Here is a 24,345-nt window from a genome sequence, read left to right as displayed (position 1 = left end):
GAAGAGAAGGAAAATATTTCACTATCTTAAACAATTCAAGAATGAAGTAATTTGTTTACAAGAGACTCATATTAGGATACAAGATCAAAAATATTTGACAAATACAAGATTAGGTACACATTATGTAGCAGCAGCACCAGAGAAGAAAAACGGTATAGTTATATATTTGAAAAAAGACTTAATTGTAAAATTAGTTGAAGCGGATGATCAAGGAAGATTTTTAGCGATTGAACTTCTAATAAAATGAGAAAAAAACACTTGTAATTGGAGTATATGCCCCGAACCAACAACAAGAAAAATTTTATAACTTACTACACTCAAAGTTGACACAATGGAGATATAAAACTTGTATCCTATTGGGGGATTGGAATGGTGTTTTGGACGTAAAAAAAGATAAGAAGGGACCTAAACAAAATGTTTTAACAAGAGCAAAATTGCCCAAACCGTTTTGGGAGATGATGGATGACTGGGAGTTGAGGGATATTTGGCGTGAAAGAAACCCAGAAGAAAAAGACTTTACTTTTTTCTTGGATAGACATCAATCTTTTTCAAGGATTGATTTTATATTAATTACCAATGATCTCTTATCTAGGGTGAAGAACACGAAGATTTGTTCAAGAACATTGACAGACCATAGTCCAGTCTGGCTGGAATTGGAGGATGGAAAAGGGCCCAGGAGGTCCTGGAGGTTAAATGATAACTTGTTTAGATATGAAGAAAATGTAAAAGAGTGTAAAAAATTTATGAAAGAATTTTTTGTTATGAATATGCAAAAGGGTACATCTATGGAAATGGTATGGGATGCAAGTAAAGCGTACATGCGAGGAATTCTGATATATTTGAATAATAAATATAGAAAGAAACAGGGGGAAAAAAGAAAAGAATTAGAAGATGAGATTAATAAACAGGAACAGGCTTTAATAGCCAACCCAACAGATAAGAAAATTAAAGAGGCAATCTATTTATTGAAGGGTCAGTTTAATATGTTAATAGCAGATCAAGTGGCAACCAATTTACAATATGCAAAACATAATACTTTTTGTAACACTAATAAACCAGGTAGGTGGTTGACATATTTGTTAAGGAAAAAGCAGAAAGCAACGACAATAGAGAAAATAAAATACAAGGGTAAAGAGGTTTAAGAGCAAGAATTGATTAAAAAATCTTTTTTAGAGTTCTACTCAAGGCTGTATACTGGTGATAAAATTCAAGATATAAATATAGATAGATATCTGCAGAAAGAGAATATTTATATAACTTCAAAAGAGCAGAGGGATAGCTTAAATCAATTGATAACTTCCGAGGAAATTATGTTTGCAATTAAGCAGTTGAAAGTGGGCAAAGCTCCTGGAACGGATGGTTTGACAGCTATTTATTATAAAAGTTTACAGGAGGAAATGGTGGAACCATTGAAGGAATTATTCAATAATATACAACAGGGAGGAGAGATACCTCCAACTTGGAAGACAGCATTTATTTCGCTGATCCCAAAAGATGGGCAAGACTATACAGATCCTAAAAACTATAGGCCGATTTCACTTTTAAATACAGACTATAAGATTTTTGCTAAAATTTTAGCAAATAGATTAATGACAGTTATGCAGCAAATGATTCATCATGATCAAACTGGTTTTATAAATGGTAGACAAATGAAAAGTAATGTAAGGCAAATTGTTAACTTATTAGAGTATTTGGGAAGGAACAACCAGGTCCCCGCAGTGCTAGTTTTTTTGGATGCCGAAAAAGCTTTTGATAGATTGAATTGGCAATTTTTATTAAAACTAATAGAAAGGATGCAATTTGGAGAACATTTTACACAATCTATTAAGGCAATATATCAAAAACAAACAGCGCAAATAATAATCAATGGTGGTTTAACAGATAATTTCAATATAGAAAAAGGAACAAGGCAAGGTTGTCCCTTGTCTCCATTATTGTTTATTTTGACACTGGAAATTTTATTAAATAAAATACGTGGGACGGATATAATAAAGGGAATTAGAATTAGACAGCATGAGTATAAGCTACGAGCATTTGCGGATGACCTGGTGGTTACCTTAGCCCAACCGGTACAATCGATTACAGCCTTGATGGATATAATCTGCTCATATGGACAAGTATCTGGTTTTAAAATAAATACAGCTAAAACAAAGATAATAGATAAAAATATGGTCAGAAGCCAGAAAGAAGAGATAGAAAGGTTAACAGGATTTGAAATAGTTAAGAAGGTTAAATATTTAGGGGTTTATATTATGACTGCAAATATGAAATTATATCAGCATAATTATGAACCGTTATGGCAAAAAATACAGAAAGAGATGGAAAATTGGAAAAAATTGCAACTGTCTTTGCTGGGTAGGATAGCCGCTGTAAAAATGAATATTTTACCAAAATTTTTATTTCTTTTTCAAATGATACCTATACTCAAAAAAGATGAAAATCTGAAGGAATGGCAGAAGGGCATAAACAAGTTTGTGTGGGCAGGGAAGAAGTTCCGTTGTCATGGAACAGAACGGTGATATCTATAATCCCTAAACCAGATAAAGATTTAGAAAGGATTGAGTCCTATCGGCCCATCTCCTTAATTAATCAAGATGCAAAGATATTTACCGCCATTATAAGTAATAAATTAAGTAGATTTATAGATAGATATATAAGTTATAACCAAGTAGGCTTTGTGAAGGGTAGATACATGAGTGATATTGTCAGAAGAGTATTAAATATTATAGATGTTGCTGAATATAATGCTGATAAAATAGGTATAGTATCATTAGATATTTTTAAAGCTTTTGACTCTGTACAATGGGAAACTATTAAAATAATTGTTGAGGTACTAGGTTTTGGTAATAAGTTTATACATGTTATTTCAAAACTGTATCAAAAAAGTAGTGCAAGAGTGAAGGTGAACGGAAGGCTGACAGAAGAGATAAGATTGGAAGTGGGTACGAGACAAGGATGTCCCCTGTCTCCAACATTATTTTTATTAGTTATGGAAATTTTGACTAAAATGATAGAAAAAGATGAAGAATTGGAAGGGTATAAGGGATATAAGATAAATCTGTATGCGGATGATACTTTGATTATTTTGAAAGATATAGAGAAAGATTTGAAAAAGATACATAAGCATTTGGAAGAATTTGAGGAAATGACAGGTTTGAAAATAAATTGGTCAAAATCTGAACTATTAATGAATAATAATGGTAAGGAGTGGGAGAATATGCAAGAACAACTTGGGATAAGGATTAAAAAAACATTGAAATATTTGGGCATAACACTTTCACTCAAAGTTAAAGAAATGAAAAAACTAAATTATGATGTGGTGATGAATGAAATTGAGAAAAAGATAGATAAATATAAAATGATAAAGTTGTCTTGGTTTGGTAGAATTGCAATGTGTAAGATGATGTTGTTGCCAAAGTTTAATTTTTTATTTGAGATGTTACCGTTAAACTTGACAGAGAAAGATATTGAAGGATATCAGAAGAAATTGGATAAATTTTGCAATGGTGGGAAAAGACCTAGATTAGTGAAGAAAATGTGATAACAAAATCAAAAGGAAGGTGGATTAGGAATCCCCAAACTACTCAATTATTATTGGGCTTATGCTATTCGGACTGTGGTAAAAATATTTAAAGGTGAAGATAGTCATTGGAGAGATTTAGAATTAAAAGACATCAAGAGATTTGGCTCAACATGGTTTTTAGATAAAGCAAAAACAAAATGTGTAATTAATAGCCATTGGTTAAAGGGACTGAGTAAAATTTGGAATAAATTTGTTAAAATTTTAATTCCAGATATAATTTTCTTAGGGAAGACAATTGAAAATTGGCTGATTAAAACTAATATAAGTTGTGATAGGGTAATGGAAGATGAAAATATACAAACTATAATAGATTGGTTAAAAACTTCAGAAAATGAAAGGAGGAAAAAAGAAATCATTGAAAAATTGGGTTTAGGCTGGTTTGAAAAAATACAGATAGAAAAATGGACTAAGAAAGTAAGGGACAATTGTTCGATAACTAGAAGTAAAACTGAATTTGAACATTTAGTATTCCAAATTATGAAAGATGAAATTAGGCTAAAGGGACTCGTTAGTAAGATATATAAGATTATAAATTTTGATGGAAAACCACAAAGGATGATGAAGTTGAATTGGGAAAAAGAACTTAATATTAAAATATCAGATTTAGATTGGAACGTGAATTGGAAGAGTAGAATTATGAAGACTTTATCTGTAAGGATTAAAGAGCATAATTATAAGGTTGTTTGGAAATGGTATTTGACTCCATTAAGATTGTCATTGATGGATAACAAAATTAGTAAACAATGTTGGAGATGTGATATGGAATTAGGGACTTATGAACATATGTGGTACAAATGTGATAAAGTTAAAAAGTTTTGGCAACAATTGGAGGAAATGATACTTGAAATGATGGGGAAAGCAATAATATTGAGACCAGAAACTATATTACTGTTGATAATTAAGGAAATAGAACCAACAAAATATGAGAAAGAATTGATTAGAATTATGATTATAATGGGTAGAATTATAATAGCCAGATATTGGAAATTAGATGTGAATTTTAGAATAGAAGAATGGTAATGTGAAATGTGGAAATTAGCTTTAAACGATAAAATGACATGTGATATTAAAATTAGAAATGGTGACTATAAAGAAGATATTTTCTGGAAAATTTGGAAACCATTCGTGGACTATGCGCTGGGAAAATTGGATGCTTCGGTACCTGTACCCCGAGAACGTGGATTTTGGCGATCATGAGGATATATCCGAAGAACCAAATCTTCCTTTCTTATGTATAGCACAGGGTGAAATATTGTATATGTTGTTTGTAATGTTAGTAATTTAAAAAATTAAAAACAAAAAACAAAAAAACAAAATAAAATCTATGGAGCAATTAAGAGAAGAAGGAATTATTAGGACTTGGTTTCAGTATGGTCAGCTGCAGGACAGATGGAGAGAAGATCAAAAAATTGGTATTTTGCAGCAGGATGAGAATTTGATAAAGCAAATAAGAGATAAAGGTCAAATGCATATAAAAAGGTTGTATAATGTATTAGTGGAGATAGATTCGGAAACAGAGCTAGTCAAGGATTGTATGATAAAATGGGCACAAAACATAGGTGAACCAATAATGATGGATACATGGGAAAAGATATGGGTTAGAAATGTAAGATTCACACAAGCTCAAAACTTAAGAGAGAACTTTTATAAAATGTTTTATAGATGGCATTTAGACCCCAAAAAACTAGCTTGTATGTATCCAAATTTACAACCTAAGTGTTGGCGATGTGAGTGTGAAGATGCTACATATTTTCATATATGGTGGACATGTAAAAAAATTAAGGCTTTTTGGATAAAAATATGGTGGATTATTCAAAATATTTTAAGGAAAAAAATTAAATTTACACCACAGTTTTTTCTGTTGGGAATAGTCACGGATTGTACTGTAATAGAGACTAAGTTGGTTTTGAATTTAATAACAGCTGCCAGGTTACTGGTGGCACAGTACTGGAAGAAGGAAGATCCACCCACCATTGAGGAATGGACACTAAAAGTTGTGCATTTGGCAGAGATGGCAAAAATTTCATCATACCTTAAAGATCATTCAAACGTAAGATACATATCAGAATGGAGAAGATGGATTGACTATATACAAAAAAAGTATCCGAACAAGAAGATTCATATAGCTTATGAATGAAATATTTTTTTATGTTTATAGTTTTTTGAGTTATAAGGAGTTTGTTGCAATATTTTCAGGATCAGACTCAATAAGATTAGTGAGAGTTAGAGGTTTGAATATATTTTCTTTTATTTACAGCAGGCATTCTATATTCACTGAATATTCACAGATAGAAGCAAGGAAAAAGATGCAGACAGCTCCTTATATATACAATGGGAGGAGCTAGATGTGGGAGTGGTGAATTATGAATACATTAAGGAGTGAAGAATAAATTAACCCCTGATACCCCGTTCATATACTATTTACACATTGGAGAATAAGGCATTTACATCTGACAAATCCCCCTCTAAATGCCGATTCGTTATGCAACACCAATTACATTCAGATTCAGGACAATACAAAACATACAATTTAGAAGTTAAATATTTGTGCTGCTTAGAAGGTAAAGGCTTTGTCAATATGTCAGCTAATTGTTCTGAAGTATCGCAATGCACTGCTTTAATAAATCCATCCTGAGATAATTGTCTCACATGTTTAAATTTTATATCTATGTGTCTGGACCTTTGTCCAATGGCGTCAGATCTAGATATTTCAATGGCTGCTTTGTTGTCTTCATGCATAACAAAAGGCAAAGCAGGTTTTTTCCAAACATCTGAAATTAAATCATTAAACCATACAAGGTTATTTGCAGCTTTGGATAAACAAACATATTCTGCTTCTGTCGTTGAAGTGGCCACTAGTTCTTGTTTACCAGTGTACCAGTAAACTGGACAGTCATTTAAGAGGAATATATAGCCAGATGTGCTTTTTCTACATGAGGTGTCTCCAGCCCAGTCCGCATCTGCGTAACATGTAAGCTTTGGTTCTTTATTATCGTTAGGTTCTAACATTAAACAAAAGTCTAGTGTACTTTTCAGATATCTTAAAATTCTTTTAACAGCTTCCCAGTGATACATTGTTGGCTTGCTGACATGTCTGGATAATAAATTGAGTGGTAAAGCGATATCTGGTCTTGTCCAATTAGATATATAAAGAAGTGAACCTATGATTGATCTATAAAATGTGTTATCTTTGAATTCGGGAGAAGATTCATCAGTATTTCTTAGAAAGTCAGTTTGCATAGGAGTATCACAAGGTTTGGCATTATTTAGATTGCATTTATTTAAAAGTTCTATGATCTTATCTCTCTGAGTAAGTTTGAATCCTCTTTTAGTCTTATTAATTTGAACACCAAGATATTTGTTTACTTTGCCTAGAGATTTTAACGAGAAATGTTCATTTAGCTTAGTTACAAAAGTTTCTCTTCTCTCTTTATGTTTTCCTATGTATAAAATGTCATCCACATAAATCAATACAAATTCTATGTAATCATCACCCTTTTTGACAAAGAAACAGTTATCAGCAGTGGTAGCATTGAAGTCCATGGTTTTAAGTACTTTTACTAAACAATCATACCATTGTTTACCAGATTGTTTTAACCCGTATAAACTCTTGTTTAACAACCAAATCTCATTTTTGTTTGTGTATTGACTGTGAGGTGCTCTTACATATATTTCCTTATCTAGTTTTGCGTGTAGATACGCAGTCTGTATGTCATATTGGAATACATCAAGATTGAGTGCTGATGCTACCACTAGAGCTGTTTTGACACTCTCTGTTCTTACTGTGGGGGAATACGTGTCAGTATAGTCCTCCGGATATTTCTGTGCATAACCTTGTGCAACTAGTCTAGCTTTGTATAGGGTATTGCCTCCCTCTAAGTTCTTAATTTTATATATCCACCTGGTACCAATAATTGTTTTATCTTTAGGTGCAATTGCAGGTGTAAATACATTTAGTCCTTGTAAACTTTCCATCTCTTTTTTCATCGCTAATTCCCATTTTTCTTTTTCTTTACTAGGGAGTTTTAACACTTCCTCATATGTATTAGGTGTTGTTGGCTCACCATCCATATGCATTATATAATCCTTGTATTTATTTGGTATTTGATTTCTGGTGTTTCTAATAGTTTTTTTAGGTTTACTATCGTTATCATGCAAATATCTTGCTTCCTTTTTTGTTAGTGTATCTGTTTTTATTTTGTGTTGGCTATTTGTCCATGTTTTGGTTTTGTTTTTATATTTGTTGATATCTTGCTTTTCTATAGTCTCTTCCTCATGAGATTTTGTATCTTTGTTGTTATTTGGAAATATTTCGTTAAGATGTATTTTAGACCAGTTGGCCTGTTCATGGAACACAGCTGTTCTGGAGACTATAAATTTGTTATTATTATCAATGAATCTGTATCCTTTAGTGCCTGTCTCGTAACCCATAAATCTGAGTCTTCTGGATACGTTTTCTCCCTTTCTTCTTAATTGCTTAGGTATGTGTACGTCTGCAGTGACTCCAAATATGTGCATGTGTGCTAATTTTGGTTTCCTATTATACATCACTTCATATGGTGTCTTATTTACAATGCTGGACCAGGTTCTATTCTGTGTGTAATTTGAATAATGTAAGGCTTCTGACCAGAATTGTTTGCTTAAGCCAGCATCTTCCAATGTGCATCTAATCATGGTTTGTAATGTTGAGTTCTTCCTCTCCGCAATCCCGTTCTGGAACGCAGAAAATGGGCTAGATGTGTAATGTAACATTCCTTTGTCTTTTAACCATTGGGAGAATTCTTTAGACATGAATTCACATCCCCTATCTGTCATAATTTGTTTTATTTTGATATTGTGTTGTGTTTCTATGCGTTTGTAAAATTCTTTAAATTTTTGAAAGGTTTCATCTTTGTGTTTTAATGTATAAACAAATCCATAGCGGCTATAATCGTCTACTATTGTCAAGAAGTAACGTTTTCTATAAGTGATTGATGGAGTTAATGGACCAACTAAGTCCATGTGTACTAAATCAAAAATTTTGTTGGTTGATCTAGTAGATTTTCTTGGTCTGGGACTAGTTTTTAGTTTTGTAGATTTACATACTGAGCATTCCAAATAGTTTTCACAATTTTTTATTTTAACACCTTCTGCGTGTTCAGTCATTTTTTGTACTACAGGAAAACTGGCATGTCCTAACTTCCTATGTAAGATGTGAGCACACTCATCATGAATTGGCTTACCTATTTTTGGTTTTTTTTTATTGTGTGTATCTATGTGATCATGAGATATTTTACATTCATCATTGTCACTGTTGCTAATATTTTCATTATCTACTTCAATACAATCTTCCATATTTGAATCAATGTTATGCAACCATTTTTCCTTTGTTATCAGATAAGGTAGGCCTCCTTTAATCATCACAGTGCCTATATTTATTTTATTCTTCTCCAAAGTTGCTTTTCCTTTAGAAAAAACAATGTTAATGTCAGAATCTCTACTTAGTTTTATGGCACTTAGTATGTTATGAGGTATTTCAGGTATTAACAATACCCCCTCTATTTTTCCTAGACCAGGCAGGGTTACATTCCCTCTACCTAATACTTGAACCTTTTCTTGGTTAGCTACCTTTATTACAAATTTATCTTCTATAAATGAAGACAATATATTTTTGTTATTAGTGGTGTGATTAGTTGCTCCAGAATCAATAAGCCAATTATTGTTCTCATTTTGCTGTATGTTAGTGTTGTCTTGTTTATTTAATCCATTTAGTGAACCAGATTTTCTATCCTTTGAATGATCTCTGCCCCCTCTATTCTCTTTGTAATTTGGTGGGCTTCTATATCTATGTCTATCTATGGAAGACTGTCTATAATTGTATTTGTTTCTATATTCTGACCTATGTCTTTCTTTTGAAATCTTGGGGCAATCTCTCCTATTGTGTTCCCTGGATCCACAGTTATGACATTTAAATGTTTCATTATATTTTTCTTGGAAAGCTACTTTCCTATATGGTTTGTGTTCTATGTGATTGTTAGAACGATTCCTTCTTGAATTGTCTTCTGCTATTAATTTATTGGATAGACTTTCTATGGATAAGTATCCTAGATTGATTGTGTCTAAATGTGTTATATAATTGTCCCATGATGGATCAAGTGAGTTGATAATAACACTTTTCATTGTTTGGTCTGAAATCACCTCCCCCCTCAAATGCAGCTCAGCTCTTATTTTGTTTAAAGATATTAAGTGCTCACTTATGGAAACCCCTGGTTTTATCCTAGATGAAAAGAAATCTTTAGACATCCTTGTGGTGGTAGCTACACTGTCACTGTGAAACAAATTAAACATGCATTGAATAATTTCTGAAACAGTCAGATTTGGCTTAATGCTGTGATACATTGCAGGAGACACACTAGATATTAATAAGAAAAATGCTCTATGGTGTAAACAATCTATTTTTAGAGTCCAAGGTCTTTTTGGGGGACTAGTGATAAAAAACAGTAAGTTTTCCTTCATAAAGACAACCTGGAGCTGTTGATACCATTCTTGCAAATTAATGCCATCTACCCTTAGCTTTGGGAAGTCACTGGGTAAATTTCCGACATTATTAGGTCCATTACTTACAACCTGAGGTAGTCCGTGGTCTCGTAAATGCAGAAAGTTACAAAACGGCATGGGGATGCTCGCAACGAGCCTGCACGGTCTCCTCGCCAGTTCATGTCTTCCCGGGCCGTCTGCGTAGTCTTGCGCATGCGCGTTGTCCATTTCTTCCTTGGAGTCGTCGTGAAAGGTTCTCCTCACCGCGGCTCGCTCGTTCCGCTCCTCCTCAGATGAATCGGTCTCTGGTTCGATTTTGGGAGTCCTGACGACGGCGGCTGTTCTTCCTTTTCTTCTGAGGGCGTTGGTGCTTGCTTCGGTCTGTGGCGTGGGGCGGTATCGGCAGGGCTCTCTGGGTTCGGGCGTCGGCGCTCTCGTAGTCAGGATGGGAGCGGGCAGGTCTTGAGGCATTGGCTTGCTCGCTCGCTTCTTCGTTAGCTTTTTAGTAATTTTTAGTTTTGGCCCAAATGCAGCAAAAAGCGTTTTCATTGCTGATTTTATTTGGTAGTTTGTTGAATCACCTTCACTTTCTGATTCTGATTCTTCTGAGGAGTTTGAATCTTCTTTTTCATTTTCGTTGTCTGATAACGTTTTTCGCGCCAGAAATTTTGAATTGAGCTTTTTGATTGGCTCTGCTTCGCTTACCTTGGAGGCCTGTTGAAACCAAGATGGCTGCCATTCAAAATTTCGCGCTGGATCACCGTTTTTCTTCTTCACAATATTTTTTTCTGCAGTCATATCACTCACTGTTTTTGGGTCTTTAGACTTTTCATTAGTGATGTTTTTCTCTCTCACTGCTCCGCTGTTCTTCAGCATATCTTGGAGGTTCGCGATGAGGCTTTCATCGTTCTTCTGGCTCTTTAATAGTTTTAATATTTCTGACCTGAGTTCGTTATTCTCTATTTCGATTTCCTCCTGGTCATCATTTTCATCTATAATTTCTTCGTCTTCAGTGGTGTATTCTTCGGATTCTCTCGAAATTGCGTTTGTGGATTCGTTGATTATTTCTTGTTCTGTTTCCATTTCTTTGCTGTATGCCCTGGTGTTGGGCCTATCTTTCTTAGACATTTTTAAGTTTTTATTGAGTCAATTAACCATCCTCTGCTACCAGCTTGTTGCAATATTTTCAGGATCAGACTCAATAAGATTAGTGAGAGTTAGAGGTTTGAATATATTTTCTTTTATTTACAGCAGGCATTCTATATTCACTGAATATTCACAGATAGAAGCAAGGAAAAAGATGCAGACAGCTCCTTATATATACAATGGGAGGAGCTAGATGTGGGAGTGGTGAATTATGAATACATTAAGGAGTGAAGAATAAATTAACCCCTGATACCCCGTTCATATACTATTTACACATTGGAGAATAAGGCATTTACATCTGACAGAGTTAAAGACTTAGGGAGAATATGAATGCAATAATCTGTTAGCATATTTTAGCTTTATGTTTGTGAATGCTATACCCTGTGCTTGTTCTGGGAAGTCTAGGGAGGGGGGTGGGAGGGAAGGAGGGGAGGGGGGTGGGAGGGGTTGAGGGGGAAGGGTGGGGGGAGAAAATGTTTGTATTTCCTATAAAACTTTTCAATTAAAAAAAAGAAAAAAAGGATACACTGTGATATTAGCTAGATGAAAATATTGGAAATGAAATATGTAAGAATAATGTGGTAGCAGTGGAAAAAATAAGTTATGGTGGAAAAGGATTATAAGTGAATATATGTTAAAGATGAATGAATAGGGTTTGTCTACATTAAATCTCAATAGATAGAAATGTGAAAATAAGTAATTTGACAATATTATTAATTTTGATATCATTGCAAAAAATGTTAATTGTAAAGAGAAAAACAAGGCTGAAATCATGAAAGTGACTATTTATGCAAAAAAGAAGGAATAGAACATGTTTGCAACAAACCACAGCAGATGGAAAAGTGAAAATAAGTAATATAAGAATATTATTAATTTTGATAACAATGTAAATTAAGATGAATATTTTATTGTTCATGATTGGGCAGGGAATTAGAGAGATATTTCTGGAAATGAAGGAAGAATGTAAACAACTGGAGTGATTGTAATAGAGAAGAAGCATAAGGCGTAAAGTGATGTTATTTAAAAATAAAATTGAATAGGATAAAAAATGATGGAAAGAAAATAATATGGCAGAAGTTGAAATAAGTAGAGATGGAGAAAAAATGATAAATTTGTGATAAAGGATGTATAAAAGGATCTCAGGCATAGCCATATATTCGATCCCAGAGGTCACTTTGAAAGGTGTAAAACCGGTGCTGCTGTGTACCGCATTATTGTATGCTACTTCAGCAAATGGTAATAAATTAGCCCAATCATTTTGTTGATAATTTATATAACATCTTATATATTGTTCTATCATTGCATTAGCTCATTAAGCTATGCCTTTGGTACTCGGATGAAAACCAGAAATGAGTCCTTGTGACGATCCTATTGACCTAATGAACTCTCTCCAAAATTTTGCTGTGAACTGCACCCCTCTGTCCGAAATGATCCTTTTTGGGACTCCATGCAGCCTATAAATATGTTGCACAAATAACTTGGCTAACTTCTTAGCTGAGGGAAGCTTTGGGCAAGCTACAAAATGTGCTTGTTTTGATAATTAAGGCTTCCTAGTAGGAAACTGGGACCGAAATATCTGGGCCCGTTTCCGGTGATACGAGTAGTAAATCCTGTGACTGTAGTACTAAAGTTACCTCCGTTATTGGGGAAGATCCACCCCGTATTTCATAGTAATCTTCTCAAACCCGCCAAACATATCCAAGTATTTGACCGTCCTGGTCCGGTCACGGAGGGCCATTACGAGATTGATGAAGTCCTAGATTCTAGATGGACAAGGGGGGTCCTCTCTTACCTTGTTTTTTTTTTTTATTGCAAAAGTTTTACAATTACATTTTCACCCCATTTCCCCCCCCATCCCACCCCCCTCACCCCCCCAAACCCCCCCTAACCCTCCCCCCCTGACTTCCACAAAATATAATCCCATCAAAATCCCCTTTTTATAAAAACTTGAACCCCTCAGACCCCCTTAAAAATTTTTTTATCTTCACAGTTTTCATACATTACTATTTTTATATAATACTTTCAATGAAAAACTACTTGGTACTTTCTAACTTGATATTTGTTCTGCACATAATCTATCCATTTTTTCCATTCCCATTCATAAGTCTCTTGTGAGCGATCTTTTAAATATGCTGAGATCTTGGCCATCTCCGCAAAACTGGCCATCTTCAAAGTCCATTCTTCGATAGTGGGTAAAGCTTCATTCTTCCAATATTTACCTATCAATAATCTCGCTGCAGTTATCATGTACAATATCAACTTGATTTCATCCAGTGTAAAACCCTTTACTATACCCAATAAAAACAATTGTGGAGAAAATGGATTTTTTTTCCTCAAAACATTCTGCATAACCCACCATATTTTTATCCAAAAAGCCTTAACTTTCTTACAATTCCACCAAACATGATAATATGTAGCATCTAAACAATCACATCTCCAACATTTTGGCTGAACATTAGGATACATACAGGATAATTTCTTGGGATCTAAATGCCATCTGTAAAACATCTTATAAAAATTTTCCCTCAAGTTCTGCGATTGCGTAAATTTAACATTCTGAACCCATATTTTCTCCCATGTTTCCAACATTACTGGTTCTGCAAAATTCTGTGCCCATTTAATCATGCAATCTTTAACCAATTCAGTTTCTGAGTCCCTTTCTAACAAAACATTATATAGCCTTTTGATATGCATTGGACCTTTCTCTTTTATATGTCTGACCAACTCTTCCTCATGCAACATAATACCAGTTTTTTGGTCCTCTTTCCATCTCAGTTGAAGTTGATTGTATTGTAGCCAAGTTAAGTTAATCCCTTCAGCCAACAGTGTCTGTAGTGTCTTCAGTTGCCATCTGCCCACATCTGTAAAAAGAACCTCTTTATATAAAACCCCCCCGAGTGACATTATATTTGTATTCCAAATAATATGACCAAGATCCAGCCACAACGGTATTTTATAATCCCATTTGATTCGGTGCTTCTTCCATACTCTCATCAGAGAATCTCTAAGTATATGACTTTTAAATACTTTATCCACTTTGTTTTCATAAAACAAGTAAGCGTGCCAACCAAATTCGAGATCAAAACTTTCTATATTCAATATTCCAGTCTTTTTCCTTCCAAACCAATCGCTTGCTTGAGTCAAAGCTGCTGCTTCATAATATAACTGTAGGTTTGGAAGTTTAAGACCTCCCCTTTCCGGAACATCTTGCATAATTTTCAATTTCACTCTCGGTTTTTTCTCGTTCCAGACAAACTTATTCACTCCAGTTTGCCACTCTTTCAATTGTTTATCACTTTTAAGCACCGGAATCATTTGGAACAAAAAAAGAAATCTTGGCAAAATGTTCATCTTCACTGCTGCTATTCTTCCAAGTAAAGAAAGCTGCAGTTTTTTCCATGTCTCCATGTCCTTTTGTACCTCTCGCCACAACACCTCATAATTATTTTGAATCAGTTTCATATTAGATTCTGCAACCTGAACTCCTTAATATTTAACCTTTGAAACAATCTCAAAACCTGCCCTCTTTTCAAGTTCATGTTTTCGATCTTGTGTCATATTTTTGACTATCATCTTAGTTTTTTTCTGGTTCAGTCTAAATCCTGATACTGTACCATAATCTTTTATAATGTCTTTCATCAGGATTATTGATTCCACCAGCTGTGTTAGGGTAACAACCAGATCATCTGCAAATGCCCTTATTCTGTAGTCTTCTTGCCTTATCACTATACCTTTCAAGCTAGTCGAATCCCTTATTATATTCAACAAGACTTCTAATGTTAAAATAAATAGCAAAGGGGATAACTCTCTTACCTTGTTAAATGGAAGGGTTATCCAGTAGAAGAGGCTTCTTGGATACCGCATAGTAATGTAAAGGCAAACCGATTGATTCGACGGTTTCATAGAATGTATCCTCACAAACCACGGTTATCTACTAATACGTGTAACTTATCTCTTACAGAAGGACATGTGGTGAAAGGGGAGCCGCCTGTCGAGCCTAGCAACCTGCTCAACATCGCTAACGCATGCTGAAAGCATCGAGGGACATATACATACTTGGTGGTGGTGGCACTGGGTGAAGGCGGCCGTATGCGGGGTGTGGGGTGGTGGTATCGGGTGCGACGGGATTAGGGCCATTCCGGAGGACACAGCGGCAGCACCTTCCAGAACACGCTGAAGACCAATTACGCCCCTAGAAGAGGGGCGTGGTAATAAACAAGGGCGCGATCTACGCCCCTAAAAGAGGGGCGTGGTAACAAACAAGGGCGCGGTCCTAATGAGTTAATGGAAAGATGGGCTATATAAACGCCCCATTCTTGGTGTAATGTAGCGCCGATTTCAATCGTGTTTACGAATCACAGTGTGTAGCCGGATGCGGATGCGAATAAACCAGCGTGCCAAAAGAGCTGAATAAGGCTGTAGCTGTGTTTTGATTGTGTCTCGCACGGCATTCCTGAGAAAATCAACTACTGTCCATATTACCGTACCGTATTCCCAGCAGTTTCTGGTAATTCCACTATGAAATCTATGGCTATTTCTTCCCAGGGTCTTTTAGGGTTGGCCACTGGTTGTAACAAACCTGGAGTTTTCCCAGGCAACCTCTTCATGGAAGCACAAACCTAGGTGGCTTTCCCCTGTGTGGAACCCCTCGAGCTGGTGCAGCAAGCTGACTGGAAGGGATTATAGAGTTTACCACTTCTTCCTTGGTACTTATACATCATATAAGGATACCAACCACTCCGCAGCTTCCCCTTCCAGATTCACGGAAATAACTTTTACACACGGTTGTTCATTGGGGTATCTGTCTCCATATCTTTCTAAATAATTCCACACCTGGGTCAGAAAGTAAGCCAACTTCTCTGGTCAGCCGTCAAACATGACCTTAAAAGGAGGAGGCTGGAACGACTTCCGGTGGCACCGCAGGCGCCGAAGACGCTCCTTTTGCGAGCGCCAGCCCCGTGATCTCGTAAAGCCACTAGAACAGTGCAAATCAGCTGTCTAGCGGCTTGGAATCTTTCTCCCTGGGAAAAGGGGAGGAAGAGAGCAGACGGGCGTAGGTAGAGCTCCCCAAGGAGCCCCAGGAACAATTCTGGGGCTCGAAGGGTGAGAGCTCCCTGGAAGCCCGACAGAGCTCCGGATCCAGGACGTTTCTGCTTTAAGCAGAAGAAGACGCCGCGACCACCCCTGCAAACAACGCTTGGAATAAACATCATTCGGAAGCAGGCTGAGCAAACTCAGGAGAGATCAGATTTGCAAGTACTGAACTTTAACTCCAAATGTGTATTACTTCCTTCTGACTCATTAAGGGGAGAAAGTGAAACCAAGATGGCGATTGAGCTTTAATGGGGCGTGAAAGCGAAAGTTAAAGAGGAAAGTTTTGTTTAGCACTGGTAGCCCCTGTTCAAAATTAGAGATTTTTGCTTCAAAAAAAAAAAAAAAGATTAAAGGCTAAAAAGACTACAGCAGTGATTTTTTTTAAAAAAAGGATTGATATTATTTAAAGACTGGGAATTTTTGGATTTGGTGGATTTGTTGTTCTGGCTGCTAAATAAATTCAAATTGGAAACTAAAAATGGCTTCAAAACAAGTAAAGACTATTGTCACCAAAAGTGCTGGGACCTCACCAGCTCAAACATCCAAATTGCAATCTCTCTCAGTTCCAACGGAACCACCAATATTAACACTTGAAATGTTGCAGGAAGCCCTTAAAACACAAGCCTCTGTTACAGAAAAAAAAATTGCTTCAATGTTTGAGGATAAAATTCGAGATGTTGCTGAGGAGATAGTACAAATTAAAGAGATTATTCAAAAATGAAATCAAGAAATTAGAGAAGATATTATCATGGCAGTACAGGTTCTGGCAGGCCATATTGAAGCAATAGATGAAAAAGTGGAAGAAATTAAGCAGTCTAATGAGAACCTGGAAAATAAAATGGGGGAGGTCCAGAATAAGATGGAAAGAGCAGAGGCCGATGTGATAATGATACAATATAGAGATATGGAATTTGCTTTGAGAATAAGAGGCCTCATTGAAAATAAGCAAGAGAATTTGAGAGAGATCTTTTCAGAAGCATTTGCACAGATAATGGGAGACCAAAAAGCAAATCTTGAATGGCAAATTGACAAAATTTACCGTGTCAATTAATGGGTTGCCGGACAGAAACATCTACCAAGAGACATTGTAGTCTATTTTACAACAAGGAGAATACGCAATGAAATCTTACAAGTCACTTTTAAAAATAAACTTCAAGTGCAGGGGCAGGAGGTTTTAATACTGAAAGAAATCCCCCCCAAAATGTTGAGAGCCAGAAGGGATTATGCCTTTCTGGTGGAAGAACTGAGAAACCGTCAGATACAGTACAGATGGGAGGTTCCAGCTGGACTAGTAGTGAACTATTCAGGAGAAAGATATCTTCTTAACTCAGTGTGGAAGGCAAGAGATTCCTACACCAATGTACTAAAGGCTGGATGCCCACAGTCCCCAGAAGCTAGAAGGAAGACGGAAGCAGAAAAGGGGGCAAGAAAGGGGGAGAAGGAAGAATTGTTGGCACAGGCTCAAGGGGGAGCTTTGATTACTCAAGAAGACTTAATACAACTTCCGACTACTGCTCAAGCTTTGGAGATATTCGAAAAAATAGAAGAACCTAAGGATCAAAGACAGACCCGAGCGGCAGCCAAGCGTCAAGAAGAATTAAGAGTGCAGCAACTCCAGATGATTCAAGAAACTACAAAAACAGAAGCAGTGGGAGGAGCAAGGCCAAAAAGTAAAATGCATGGAGACTTCCAGCAGATGCTCCAAAAGCTTCAGGGGCCCAAGAATGGCAACTAGATTTTTGACCTGGAATGTTAATGGCCTAAATTCACCACAAAAGAGGAGAAAAATATTTCATTATTTGAAACAGTTTAAAAATGATGTAATCTGTCTACAAGAGACTCACATTAAAACGACAGATCAAAAATATTTAATAAATGCAAGGTTAGGTATACATTTTGTTGCATCTGCCCCCGAAAAGAAGAATGGTATAGTTATATACCTAAAAAAAGACTTAATTGCCAAATTAATTGAAGCAGATGATCAAGGAAGATTTATAGCAATTGAACTTTTAATAAAAGGAGAAAAAATACTTTTAATTGGAGTTTATCCACCGAACCAACAACAGGAAAAATTTTATAAGCTTTTACATTCCAAGTTACTACAATGGGATTATAAATCATGTATCTTACTGGGTGATTGGAATGGAGTTTTGGACACTAAAAAAGATAAGAAGGGGCTCTTGTAGAATATTTCAACGCGTGCCAGATTGCCAAAATTGTTTTTTGAAATGATGGATGATATTGAGTTGAGAGATATCTGGCGAGAGAGGAACCCCGAAGAAAAAGACTTTACCTTTTTTTCTGATAGACATCAATCAAGAGCCTTGGTAGTACAGGGGTTTAAGGCACCCTGTTATTAAGCTTATTAAGACCAGCTGCCTGCAATTACTGCAGGGTTCGAATCTCGCCAAGGCTCAAGGTTGACTCAGCCTTCCATCCTTTCTAAGGTAGGTGAAATGAGGACCCAGTTTGTGGGGGCAATAAGCTGACTTTGTATAAATATACAAAAGGATGAAGGCTATTGCTGAGCACATTGTAAGCCGCCCTGAGTCTTTGGAGAAGGGTGGCATATAAATCAAATTAAAAAAAAATATATCTTTCTCTAGGATTGATTTTATATTAATTATAAATGATCTTTTTTCTAGGGTGAAGAAGACGAAGATCTGCCCAAGAGTTTTAACGGATCATAGTCCAGTTTGGATGGAATTAGAGTATGGAATGGGATCTAAGAGGTCTTGGAGGTTAAATGAAAATCTGTTTAGATATGAGGAAAATGTAAAAGAATGTAAAAAATTTATGAAAGAATTTTTCATTATAAATATGCATAAGGGTACATCTGTGGAAATGGTTTGGGATACAAGTAAAGCATATATGAGAGGTATTTTGATATATTTAAATAATAAACATAGACGTAAACAGGAAAAAAAAAGGAAGGACTTAGAAGAGGAAATTAAAAAAAAAGAACAAGCTTTGATATTGAACCCAGCAGACAAGAAAATGAAAGAGGCAATTAACTTATTGCGAGGGCAATTTAATATGTTAATGGCAGATCAGGTCGCAACTAATTTGCAATATGCTAAACATAATACTTTTTGCAATGCTAATAAACCAGGGAGATGGTTAGCATATTTGTTAAGGAAAAAACAAAAGTCAAGGACCATAGAGAAAATAGAATATAAAGGTAAAGAGGTTTATCAGCAAAATATGATTAAAAAAGCATTTTTAGAATTTTATACGAGGTTGTATGCTAGTGATAAAATTCAAAGTATAGTTATAGATAGATACTTACAGAAAGAGAATATTCCTACAATTACAAAAGAGCAAAGGGAGGGTTTAAATCAACCAATAACTTCCGAGGAGATTATGTTTGCAATTAAGCAGTTGAAAGTGGGTAAAGCTCCTGGGACGGATGGTTTGACAGCTGCTTATTATAAACACTTGCAGTTAGAAATGGTGGGACCACTCAAAGAATTATTTACTAACATACAATCTGGAGGAGATGTACCCCCATCCTGGAGGACAGCTTATATCTCTCTGATTCCAAAGGAGGAGCAAGACCACACCCAGCCAAAAAATTATAGGCCTATATCACTTTTAAATACAGATTACAAGATTTTTGCTAAAATACTAGCAAATAGGTTAATGACAGTCATGCAACAAATGATTCATAATGATCAAACTGGTTTTATAAATGGTAGACAAATGAAGAGTAATGTAAGGCAAGTTGTTGACCTATTGGAGTATTTGGGGAAGAACAACCAAGTCCCTGCGGTGCTGATATTTCTTGATGCAGATAAAGCATTTGATCGATTGAATTGGCAATTCTTATTGAAAATAATAGAAAAGATGCAGTTTGGAGAATATTTTACACAATGTATTAAGGCAATATATCAGAAACAAACAGCACAAATAATAATTAATGGTAGTTTAACAGATACTTTTAATATAGAAAAAGGAACAAGACAAGGATGTCCTTTGTCTCCATTATTGTTTATCTTGACCTTGGAATTTTTGTTAAGTAAGATACGTGGGTCGGACAAAATAAATGGAATTAAAATTAGGCAGTATGACTACAGATTACGAGCATTCGCAGACGACTTGGTTGTTACTTTAACCCAACCATTGCAGTCGGTTGTAGGTTTAATGGACATAATTAATCAATATGGACAAGTATCTGGATTTAAAATAAATGCAGGGAAAACGAAGATAATAACTAAAAATATGACTATAAATCAAAAAGATGAAATAGAAAGATTAACAGGATTTGAAATTGTAAAAAAAGTTAAGTATTTAGGGGTCTATATTATGACATCAAATGTGAAATTATTTAAGCATAATTATGATCCGTTGTGGCAAAAAATACAGAGAGAGATGGAAAACTGGAAAAAATAACAATTATCCTTGTTAGGAAGAATAGCAGCTGTAAAAATGAATGTTTTGCCTAAGTTTTTGTTTCTTTTTCAAATGATACCAATACTTTAAAAAGATGAGAATTTGAAGATATGGCAGAAGGGTATTAATAATTTTGTCTGGGCAGGGAAGAGACCGAGAATAAAACAAAAAATAATGCAGGATATACGTGAAAGAGGAGGTCTCAAAATGCCCAATTTAAGACTATATTATGAGGCAGCTGCCCTATCAGCAATGAGTGACTGGATGAACTCAACAGAAGAAAGAATATTGAATATTGAGGGATATGATTTGGTTTACGGGTGGCATGCTTATTTATTATATGATAAGAAAGTGGATAAGACTTTTAAAAGTCACATATTAAGGAATGCTTTATTGCGTGTCTGGAAAAAGTATAAGTATAAATTAAACGAGAAGTTACCAATGTGGGCAATACCCAGACATGCGATAGAGAATATAAGTGTAGAGCAAAAACAAGATGTGATTACATATAAAGAGCTTCTTAACAAGGAAAGAGGTATACTACAATTAAAATCTTTGAATCAACAAAGAGAAGAAAGGATAATTCAAACATGGTTTCAATATCTACAGTTGCAAGCTAGATGGAGAGAATATCAGAAAATTGGTATTTTGCAAAATGAGGAGAATCTGGTAAAAGAGATTAGAGATCAAAGTCAAATGCATATAAAAAGGTTGTATAATGCATTGGTAGAAATAGATTCAGAAACGGAGTTAGTTAAGGACTGTATGATAAAGTGGGCACAAAATATTGAAGAACAAATAATGATGGAAACGTGGGAAAAAATATGGGTTAGAAATGTGAAGTTTACGCAAGCCCAAAATTTAAGAGAGAATTTTTATAAAATGTTTTATAGATGGCATCTAGATCCTAAAAAGCTAGCCTGTATGTATCCAAGTGTGCAACCTAAGTGTTGGAGATGTGAATGTGATGATGCTACGTATTATCATATATGGTGGACATGTAAAAAAATTAAGGCATTTTGGATAAAAATATGGTGGATTATTCAAAATATTCAAAATATGTGGTTTTTTACAAAATAGACAAAATTTACAGAGTGAATTCTTGGGTGGCCAGACAAAGACAATTGCCTAGAGATGTGGTCATATACTTCACGGATAGAGCAATAAGAAATGACATCCTGCAAAAATCTTTTCTTACTTCTGTGCAAGTGGGGGGTGCACAAATTGGAGTCTACAAGGAACTACCACCTAAAATGCTGAAAGCCAGAAAAGATTTTGGCTTTCTTGTAAAAGAACTGCAAAATCAAGAGATACCATTTCGATGGGACGCCCCAACTGGCATAATTTTGAAATATAAGGGAGAAAGACATCGTTTGAATACTGTGGAGAAGGCGGAGCATTTTTACACTACTATTTTTAAAGAAAGAACACCATCTCCACGTACATCTACAATTCTGGAGATTAAGGAGAGTGACAAGAAGCAACTTCAACAAGAACTGCAAGAACAGTCAAAACAGGTGGAGCTAGAGGAAACGCAGGGTGCGGAAGGAGGTTTCTTGGATGAGCCCCTGTTGGAATCTTCTCCAATCTTGGACCCGGTTCGGATGGTTGAGGTTAAGGATCAGCGCATAACTCGTGCAAAATCTAGGCAACTTAAAGAAAAGCAACAACAACAGGAAAGACAAGACAAAAAGGGAGCTAAGAGTACCACACAAGAGATTGGAGCCATGGGGGGAGCGAGACCGAAGATTCCGGAAGATATTCGGTTATTCTGCTCATTGCTCCATAAAGATAAAGATGACGATTAAGTGTTTATCTTGGAATGTGAATGGGTTGAACTCGGTACAGAAAAGGAAGAAGTTATTTGTATATTTGAGACAATTTAATAATGATATAATTTGTTTACAAGAAACTCATATCACAACTCAAGATCAAAAATACTTGATAAATTCCAAACTAGGCAAACATTTTATATCTTCAACTTCGCAAAAAAAGAATGGTGTGGTTATTTATGTAAATAAAAGATTAACAGCTAAAATTATAGAAGCAGATGAAGATGGTAGGTTTATAGCAATCGAATTGCTTACAGTGAATGGCCAAATTCTTTTGATTGGAATTTATGCTCCCAACCAACAACAGGATCATTTTTATAAAATGTTACATACTAAAATATTGCAATGGGACTATAGATCTATTTTAATAATGGGAGACTGGAATGGAGTAATTGACTCTAAACTAGATAAAAAGAGTTTGGCGAAATCCAGAATCAGACTACCACAGACTTTTTTTGATATGAAAGAAGATCTGGAATTAAAAGATATTTGGAGAGTACATAATCCAAAAGAACTGGATTATACTTTTTTTCCCGACAGACATAGATCCTTCTCTAGGATTGACTTTATTTTGTTGTCAGATGATTTACTTGTCAAGACAAAAAGAACAAAGATTCTTCCAAGAACCTTGTCCGACCATAGCCCAGTATGGATAGAAATTGAGATGGCTAAGAATGAGCGACGTTCTTGGAGAGTGAATGAGAACTTGTTCAGATATGAAAAAAACATAAAAGAACTTAAAAAGCATTTGAAAGAATTTTTTGAAATAAATTTGAATAAAGGTACCCCAATTGAAATTGTGTGGGATGCGAGCAAAGCTTATATGAGAGGGGTGCTTATCTACATGAATTCTAAACATAAAATGAATCGACAAAAGAAAAGATCTGAATTGGAAATAGAAATAAAGAATAAAGAACAGCTACTTATTAAAAACCCAACAGATGAAAGAACACGTGGTGTAATAAAACTTCTGAAAGACCAATTTCAAATGCTTATGGCGGAACAAGTTGCAACAAATTTACAATATGCGAAGCATAATACCTTTTGTAATGCCAATAAACCGGGCAGATGGTTGGCCTACACTTTAAGAAAAAAGCAGAGTATACGGACTATTGATAATATTGACATTGGAGGGAAAGAAATTTTTCAACAAAAATTAATTAAAGAAGCTTTTGTGGATTATTACACTAAACTATATGCTAAAGATGATGTGCAGAATGGACTTATAGAAAAATATTTAGATAATAAAAGAGTCACAAAAATTACAGATCAACAAAAGGAAAGAATGAATTATCCTATAACAGAGGAGGAGATAATGGCAGCAATTAAACAATTAAAAACAGCTAAAGCTCCTGGAACTGATGGCTTGACAGCAGTGTATTATAAAACTTTGCAAACAGAAATGGTGGAACAACTTAGAGATTTGTTTTGTAATACTCAACAAGGGGGTAAAATACCCCCATCATGGACAACAACATATATTTCTTTGATACCAAAAGAACAAGTAGGTCCTAAAAAACCGGAGAATTATAGACCAATATCTCTTCTTAATACTAAAATTTATGCAAAAGTACTAGCCAACAGGCTGATGCCAGTAATTCAAAAGGTGATTCATGATGACCAAGCGGGATTTATCGAGGGTAGATACATGAAGGATAATGTAAGGCAAGTAATAGATTTATTGGAATATCTTGAGAGGAATAAACAGGTACCTGCAGTGCTGGTCTTTTTGGATGCGGAAAAGGCCTTTGACAGAGTGGATTGGAATTTTCTATTAAAGAC

Source organism: Pituophis catenifer, unplaced genomic scaffold (assembly GCF_029215685.1).
Source record: "Pituophis catenifer annectens isolate HBS135680 unplaced genomic scaffold, rPitCat1.0.hap2 SCAF_5, whole genome shotgun sequence".
Lineage (NCBI taxonomy): Eukaryota > Metazoa > Chordata > Lepidosauria > Squamata > Colubridae > Pituophis > Pituophis catenifer.
Note: the sequence above shows the minus strand (reverse complement) of the source record.